Genomic DNA, 7,588 nt, shown 5'->3' with positions numbered 1-7,588 from the left:
TGCTGAGGGGGTCAGGTTTGGAGCTCAGAAAGGGACAAAGTCCTGCATTTTTCACAGTGGGAAACAGAGACTAAATCCAGTGGGTTTGGGTCTAAAGGCAAAAATTTAGTCTTGTTTTCACCTTATGAGAACAGAGACTAAATATTGCATTTTTTGGGCCTTGAAACCAAGGGGGATGATTTTGGGTCCCAGAAGCACAGCCCAATGTTTGTGAAGCTCAGAAAAAGTAAAGTAAGTCTTGCATTTTCTTTTCTTGAAAATGCAGGTCTAGTCCAGTGTTTCTGGGACTCAGAAAAATGACCAAGGGGCACTTCCCAGAAACCTGGAAACAGCAGCTCCGCTGGCTGCTTTCAGCCCCCAGTGCAGAGGCTGGGGAGGGCCTTTGGGGGGGAGGGCTGGGGATGAGGCTCCTTCTCTGGAGGAGGGGTCCGGTCACCTTGGTCCCCAAATGTAGGGACACCGGCACGGCCCAGGCTGTTTCAGGGGTCTGAGACAGTCTCAGGAAAGAAAAGCACTTTTCAGCCCCTTTTCCACGTCCAACTGTTTATTGTGCACAACCACTACAACAGTTATGACTTCTATTTAAACAATAACTTTATGACAATAAATAGTTAACAGTTATAACAAAGTTAATAGTTATATGTAATTGATGACAGTGAGTCATGGACAACTTGGCCAAAAGCCCAGATAACTGCAATTAGCTGGAGCTTTAAAGTGGCTTGTAACAAAAAGCAGCAGTTATTAAGGCAGAGCTGGAAGGAACTGGAGCAGCCATCAACTGCAGCATCTCAGTTCCAGAGCTGGAATGAAGAACACGCCACAGCCAGAGCTGGAGGTTCAGCAAGCTGCACTGGGTAACACCTGCAAGTGAAACAAGCAGAAGGAACAGACATCACCTGGGCCCTCAGATATCCTGAGCAATAAGTCAGCAGGGGTCCATCAGCAGGAGCTGTGAGCACCAGGAACAGCTCTCGTCCGGTGTCCATCAGCTGGAGCTGTCACAGGCACAGGCGTCCCTGAGGGAGAGCTGAGCTCACCTGCAGCTGCAGCAGGAACCTCTCGTGGCTGGGTCTGGAACTGGTGCACCCCGGATTCCCAGCCAGGCGCAGGCGTGGATGTCCCTGATCAGGAGCTCTGAGCAGCCTCTTCCCTCGGGGAGTGAAGCCAGACCAGGGGCCGCTCTCTGTCTGCACGGAGGTGGCTCCCAGTCCCACCCCTGAGAGCAGAAGGGAGGGGGGGCTCTGCAGGGACGTGGTGCAGCAGCGTCTCCTGTCTGTGCACAAAGGGGGTCAGTCAGCACCCCCGGGGTGCACAGCACAGCCCCACACGAGATGCCTGTCCCCCCTCCCAGGCAGGGGCAGCCCCTCCCTCCCTGCTGCCCCTGCTTTGGGCATAGACAGGGACAGGGAGGCAGAAATCTCAACGGGAGAGCTCAGGGCTCAGCCCCAAAAATGCACGTTTCTGCCCAGAGGAGCAGAGGAGGAGGCACAGATTGCTGCAAGCCCTCTGCTCAGTGAGGGGCACTGTGGGAACCAGCCACCAAACAACACTGGGGCTGAGCCTGGCCTGGCCCAGCACCTTCCCCCAGCCACTCTCACCCTGCCCCAGAGCAGGACTGGGGAGCCACAGACTGTGCTGCCCATCCTGACAAACACCACTAGGCCAGGCACAGCACAACCCTGATCCCAGCCTGAACACGCCACAGGGCACGTCCCTCAAACAACGCCGAGCCAAGGCCAGCACTAAGGAGCAAATGCCACCGGCCACGAGGGGCCCAGAACAACCAGAAGCCCCCCGGGAGGGGGAGCGGGGCAGGATCGTCCCCAGCCCGTCTGGGACCAGAAGCCAAAGCAGCAGCAGCCCTGATGGCTGCTGATGGTGTGAGGAGAAGCCACCCCCGGGCAGCTCTGGTGCAGCCCCTTCTCCCAGCTCCCTTCGCAGTGACGGCTCCCACCATTGTCAGGCACAGCTGAATCCCAGCCCCAGTTCCTGTCCCAGCCCCCCTGCAGCCAGGGCCCTGTCCAGGAGCACTGCCAGTGCAGCCCCAAACCACGGCAGGACAGGACAGGCCACACAACCAGAAATCACAGCACAACCATGTTCTTCCCAAGGAACAGCCAAGCCCAGTGCAGAGGCACAGCCGTGACCCTGGCCCTGCTGCAGCCTGCTGCCAGCCCCAAAGGGGTCCCCGGCAGGGCCAGCACCAGAACCAGCACAGCGCGTTCCCCTCAGCCATAGCCCGGCACAACTTCCTCAGGTCACGTGCATCGGGGCATTCCTTCCTTCCTGCCTGATCCCGCAACCTTCCCCAGGTCAGAGCACTCACCTGGCCTCATCCTCCTGTGCCAGCCTCTCTTGGTGCCACGCTGGGGCCGTGCTCCTCACCTGGGCTCATCCTCCTGTGCCAGTGTGCCCAGGGCTGCTCCTGCTGGGGCCGTGCCCAGGCTGAGCCCCTCGGCCAGTCCCCTGTGCTGCTTCCTGTGTGGAGGCAGTCCCTGGTGAGGAAGAGGCTGCAGCTTTGCCCATTGGAAGACAAAGCTGTTGCCCCAGCAGGAGCTCCCAATGCACACCACAGGTCCCTGCAGGCAGCACAACGCAGTGGTGAAAGCAGACCCTGCTTCTAAGGACTGCAGCCGACCCCTGTGCACCCTCACCTGCCCCCTTTCCTTTCCCCGGGGCACCCCCCTGAGCCTCCCTGGAGCTCCTGAGCTTTCTGGACAAACACGAGCCCCCGCTGCCTCTCAGCAGCTTCTCCTGGGCCCAGGGCGGGTGCAGAGGCTTTGCCTCCTCTCCCTCCTCCTGCCGTGGCTGCAGGCCCCATCTGCCCCTTCTTTTGGTGGCTCTGCCTCCCTCCGGTGAGCGTGGGAGCAGGGACCCAGCTGTGCCGAGCCGGGCTGCCCAGGCAGGGCCTCTGGACAAGGCACAGCTGGCTCGGAGACAGGGACAGTCAGGAAAGCCTTCCCCAGACTGACCGAATTTCACAGCAATGACCCGGTGGCTGCAATTGCGCCATCCTCTGCGAGACCCCATTCGGGGAGGGTCCATTTTGGGAGCAGCGCCGGGCAGCCTTCTCTGCAGCTTCCTCGCAGCTGAACCCCTGCGAGTACGTTTGGAAAACACTGGTGTAGGTTCCAAGTTCCAGAGCACCCTTGACTCCCTTCTCTGCCATGTCACACTTTGCCGCGGGATGGGCCCCAGGCCGGGGCAGCCCTGAGCTCCCGGCACAGCCCCGGCACGGCTGCTCCTGCCCCCGGCTGGGAACCGCAGTTCGGGACAGCCCCGAGGTGGGAGAGCACGTACTCACCCTGGGCCCGAGCTCCGGAACGCCTCGTCCATGCCCGCAGACACCCAAAGGTCTCCCCAAGCGCACAGCGCAGCCCGGAAAGGGCGGGGACCCCGGCCCCTTTGCCAGCAGCCAGCCCCGACCTCACGGCCGGGCAGCGTCCGGCTCCCCGTTACAGCCCAGTCACGGCCGCGGGGACCGTGCCCGTCTCCCCGAGGCGCTGCCAAACCACAGCCCCGCCAGGGCCCCGCCGCCCTCCCAGAAAAGGCCGCGGGCCGCGCACGGCTCCGGCCCCGGGCGGGGCTCGCCCCCGGCGCTCCGCCCCGGCCCCGCCCCGCAGCCCCGGCCGAGGCGCCCCCTGCGGGACGCGCCCCGGTACTGCAGGCAGCGGCCCCCGAGCGCATCCCAACGCAGCCGAGCCGGTGCTGCGGCCCCACGGCGGCGCTTCCCGAGCTACGGCTCCCTGTGTGCCTGTAGGGCCCTGCCCGCTCCCGGAACGGGACCCGTGTCACCCACACGGCAGTCAGGTTTGGTCCCTGATCATTCCCGGTGAGAAGCGATCCCAGCTCTTCCCCGTTCCCGAACGGCCGCTGCTGTCAGAGGCCCGGCGTGGAGAGGGGGCAGCCGAGCCGCATTTCACACCAGACCAGTTCGTGGTCCGAAGCTCAGCCGAACTCAGCCGAATCGAATCGAGCTCGGCCGAACCCAGCCTCCTGCTCTCGTGCTCGTTAATGAGCGCCTGTGATGGATTTTTGGATCAAAGCATTTTCCCTGTTGATTTCCCTGCCTCTGTTTGCCTCTTGCCCTCCCTGTGCTGTCTCAGCCTGCTGAACTTCTTACCCCAAAACTGCCTTGGCTCCCCTTTACCCTCCATCTTCCCTACTTCTCTCACGTCCCTCCCTTTACTGCATTCCTCAACAAACCATCCCTGACCCGTAAGCTTTGTTTTCGGTTAGATTCGGCTCGGTTCGGCTGAAGTCGGAGCCACTCGCTGCCTTCGGCTTAGCTTGTTTTGGTTCGGCTCAACTCGGTTCGGTTCGGCCCAACTCGGAGCTGCTCGTGCTTTCGGCAGAACTCGGCTCAGTTCGGCCCAATTCGGAGCTGCTCGTGCCTTCGGCAGAACTCGGCTCGGTTCGGCCGAATTCGGAGTCGCTCTCTCCGTTCGGCTCTGTTCGGCTCGGCTCCCTGAGGGCGGGAAAGCGGCGCCGCCTCACGTTAAACTCGCCCAGCTCGGAGCTCTCCTGCTGCCGCGTCCCGCGGGCGGCCCGGCCATGGCACGGGCACGGACGGCAGAGCGGGGTCGGGCAGGAGCTCATTAGGCTGTGACCGCACTCGCGCTAATTAGCGGGCACGAGAGCAGCAGGCCGGGTTCGGCCGAACTCGGTGCCACTTGCCGGGTTCGGCCAAGCTCGGTTCGGCTGAATTCGGTTCGGTTCTGCCGTGCTCGGTTCACTCACGGTTCCTTATGAGATGCATCACTGCTCTTCCCTGCTGCTCCGGGAATGGAGCGTCAGCCGGGCACAAGCCTTGGAAAAAGCCTCGGGAACAAGTCTCCCTCTGAGACGGTCGTCAGGGGCTGGGAGCAAGAACCGTCACAGCGGGGTGGTTCCATCTTGTGGGGGCAAGAGTTACCCCAGGCAAAGCCTCACCGTCACGCCCCGGGGGTGAGGGAGCTTGACCACAGCACATCTGGGGACACAGGGATGGACCTCATCCCTTAAACTCCCAGAGTGGGGATCCCCTAGGGACCTGCACTGCAGAAACTGCAACAGGAGCTAAAGCAATCACCAAGCTAACACTAACAAACCTAGAAATACAAGCAAACAGACAAACCCAAACCAAAATAAAAAAAGGCTGGAGGAAAACCCAAATGTCCCGGCAAGCACAGACCAAACTGGCAGGTCTGAGTTTCCCACATCACAGTGCCCTGGGCTGTGCCAGCTTCACAGGGAGGGCAGCGTGCCAGGGCTGCCTGCAAGGAGCCTTCTGCAGCGGGCACCAGGACAGAGGGGCAGGCAGGGCACCTGGCATCGTGGAGACGTGGGAAGCACGGCCCCACCAGGCAACAATTATGAGCTGGGCATAACCTTCCTCCTGGAGGATCAAAGGTTTTCTGGAAAAAATGGAGCTAATCCAGAGCAATCTGTTCCTCCAGGAGATAAGGAGGAGTGGGCACCCACCCAGGAAATGGGGAGCAAGTGGGACGTCTGTGTGGGTCAGCTCCTGCCTCGGTCACGGGCTTGTCCTGGCAGTGGCAGTGTCACAGACAGAGGAAGAAATGTGGCTGACAAAGCCCTGCTGTCCACAGCAGCTGCCTACGGCTCACTGCAACAACTGAGAGTGGAAGCTCGGAGCCCAAGGGAAGAAGTCCTGTGTGAAGGACTGTGTGCCCTGCACATCTCCAGGAAGCCACTCACCAGCTGCCGGAGCACCCCTGGCTCTGTCGGACAGCTTCCCAGCCAGCACAGCAGAAAGGAACTTGGCGTGGCTGTGCCAGGGCTGTATGGGCATCTCCACAGCCTGCAAAGAAATCAGAAACAGGAGAGAACATATCACAATTCCAGCCCTGGACAAGAACGTATCACAATTCTGGCCCTGGAAGAGAACATATCACAATTCTGGCCCTCAGTCATGTGATTGAGGGACAGCCACTTAGTCCTGGAGGGTGCAAGTGCTTTAATTCCAGCTGTGCACATTTAGTATTCTGTGTAGCTGAGACTTGGGTGGTTCTCTCTGGCTCAGCCCCAAAGTCCAGCTGGAAGCAGGGCCACATCCCTGCCACGGGTAAGGAGGCTGATGCCTGAGCATCTGCTGGAGCATCACCGTCCTCACTGCAGTGCTCATTGCAGGGCACTACAAAGCAGAAATTCACCTTTCTAATGACAGCTGTAGCTGTGGACCAGTTTGGGCTGATGGATATGGTGCTGGGAGATATTAAGAACTTGTTGGCAAGAAGCTGCCGTTGGCGTTAAAAAAATCTCAATACGGACTTGGTTACCTGAAACCGGAGTGATTTTACCATCTTGCCGAGGTGGTGTGTTGCACCCAGTCACAGGAAACCTCTGTTTCTCTGACCATTCTCTGAGACAGGCAGTCCCTAAATCTCTGGCAGTCAGAAAGCGCAGGCTGGGAAGGAGCTGCCAGGGCCCAGTGGCCGTGTGCGGTGTCTGTTTCCCCTTGTCCCAGCCTGTCGGAGAGCTGAAAAGCATCTTCTAGCCGGGCGTGCCGTCAGCTGTCAGCCAGGTCTGCATCAGCTCCCCCAAGCTCTGCAAACGCAAAGGTGCCTGTGACCGAGGGCTCCCTGGCTGACACGAGCCTGAGCTTTATTTCAGTCCCCGAAGCGCGGCAGGACCGTCCCGCTGGCCACGCCGCGCCCGGGGAGCCGCTGTCTGACCCGAGCGCTCCCTGCCCCGCGCAGCCCCGCTTCGCCGCCCAAGGACGCGTGTCCGCTGCCGGCTCTCTCCCTTCCTTCCTTCGCTCCCGGCTCCTTTCCTTCGCTGCCGCCTCCCTTCCTTCGCTCCCGGCTCCCGTTCTTCGCGGCCGGCTCCTTTCCTTTCGCTCCCGGCTCCCGTTCTTCTCTCCCGGCTCCCGTCCATCCCGGCCGGCTCGCTGCCGAGCACCTGCTCCCGGTGGGAGGGGCCCGTCCGCCTTGGGCGCGCCCTCCCACCCGCGGTGCCGCCGCTCCGAGACACCCCGGCTCGGGCGGGTTTTAGTGCTGTTAAAACCGATGCGCTCGCCGCTTCATCTCGGTGATGCTGAGCTGCGGTGATTAGGTCGGGTTGCCATGTACGAGAGGGCAACGACTTCCCCCGCTCCAAACTCTCTGCAAGCTCTGCAGCGTCAGGAGCGTTGGCTTTGGTGCCCCGTTCGACCGCCCGGCAAAGCCACAGCCCCCGTTTCTGCTCTCCTCTGCAGCGTCTGCCGAGGGAGACCCCGAAGGAAAAAGTCCTGAGGATTAAATGTCCGTGCCTGTACACAAATCATCGGTCTCTGCACCAGGACCCCCGTGCAGCCAAGGGAGGGAAGGCTGCCTGCCCCTCCCCTATGACTGAGCAGAGATTTGAGACAGCCAAAGCTGACAGGCAGCAACAGAAGTCTCACTGTGTGTGCTAGAAATCTTTCAGTGCTGAATGCACACCGAACCAGCCTACTTGTCATGTTTCTGCTAGTGAAGCATTAGCGTCAAAGCTTGTTAATGCGATACAGACATCATCCAGTGAATATGTGTATGTATTCCAGCTCAGTTTGGGTGTGTTGCTGTACTGAATAACGTGGGAGGGAACGGTGGCTGTCACTTCTCCTTAT

The 7,588-nt window shown here is 60.5% G+C and overlaps 2 long non-coding RNA genes across 3 annotated transcripts; both read right to left on the bottom strand.

Moving 5' to 3' along the window:
- Nucleotides 1-526: 526 nt before the first annotated feature.
- LOC131083586 (uncharacterized) lies at nucleotides 527-3,579 on the bottom strand. 2 transcript variants are annotated; one of them, XR_009114457.1, is made up of 4 exons: nucleotides 3,305-3,579; nucleotides 2,327-2,495; nucleotides 1,038-1,216; nucleotides 527-861 (listed from the first exon to the last, which is right to left on the bottom strand). It is a non-coding gene; the product is annotated as an uncharacterized LOC131083586 (long non-coding RNA). The 2 variants fall into 2 exon arrangements; XR_009114456.1 differs by having other exon boundaries at nucleotides 2,327-2,478.
- A 228-nt stretch (nucleotides 3,580-3,807) lies between these two features.
- On the bottom strand, nucleotides 3,808-7,230 carry LOC131083587 (uncharacterized). The gene is made up of 3 exons (XR_009114458.1): nucleotides 6,282-7,230; nucleotides 5,701-5,803; nucleotides 3,808-4,859 (listed from the first exon to the last, which is right to left on the bottom strand). It is a non-coding gene; the product is annotated as an uncharacterized LOC131083587 (long non-coding RNA).
- Nucleotides 7,231-7,588: the final 358 nt, after the last annotated feature.

This window comes from Melospiza georgiana, chromosome 5 (assembly GCF_028018845.1).
Source record: "Melospiza georgiana isolate bMelGeo1 chromosome 5, bMelGeo1.pri, whole genome shotgun sequence".
Taxonomy (NCBI): Eukaryota; Metazoa; Chordata; class Aves; order Passeriformes; family Passerellidae; genus Melospiza; species Melospiza georgiana.
This window is presented reverse-complemented; position numbering and strand designations above follow the sequence as displayed.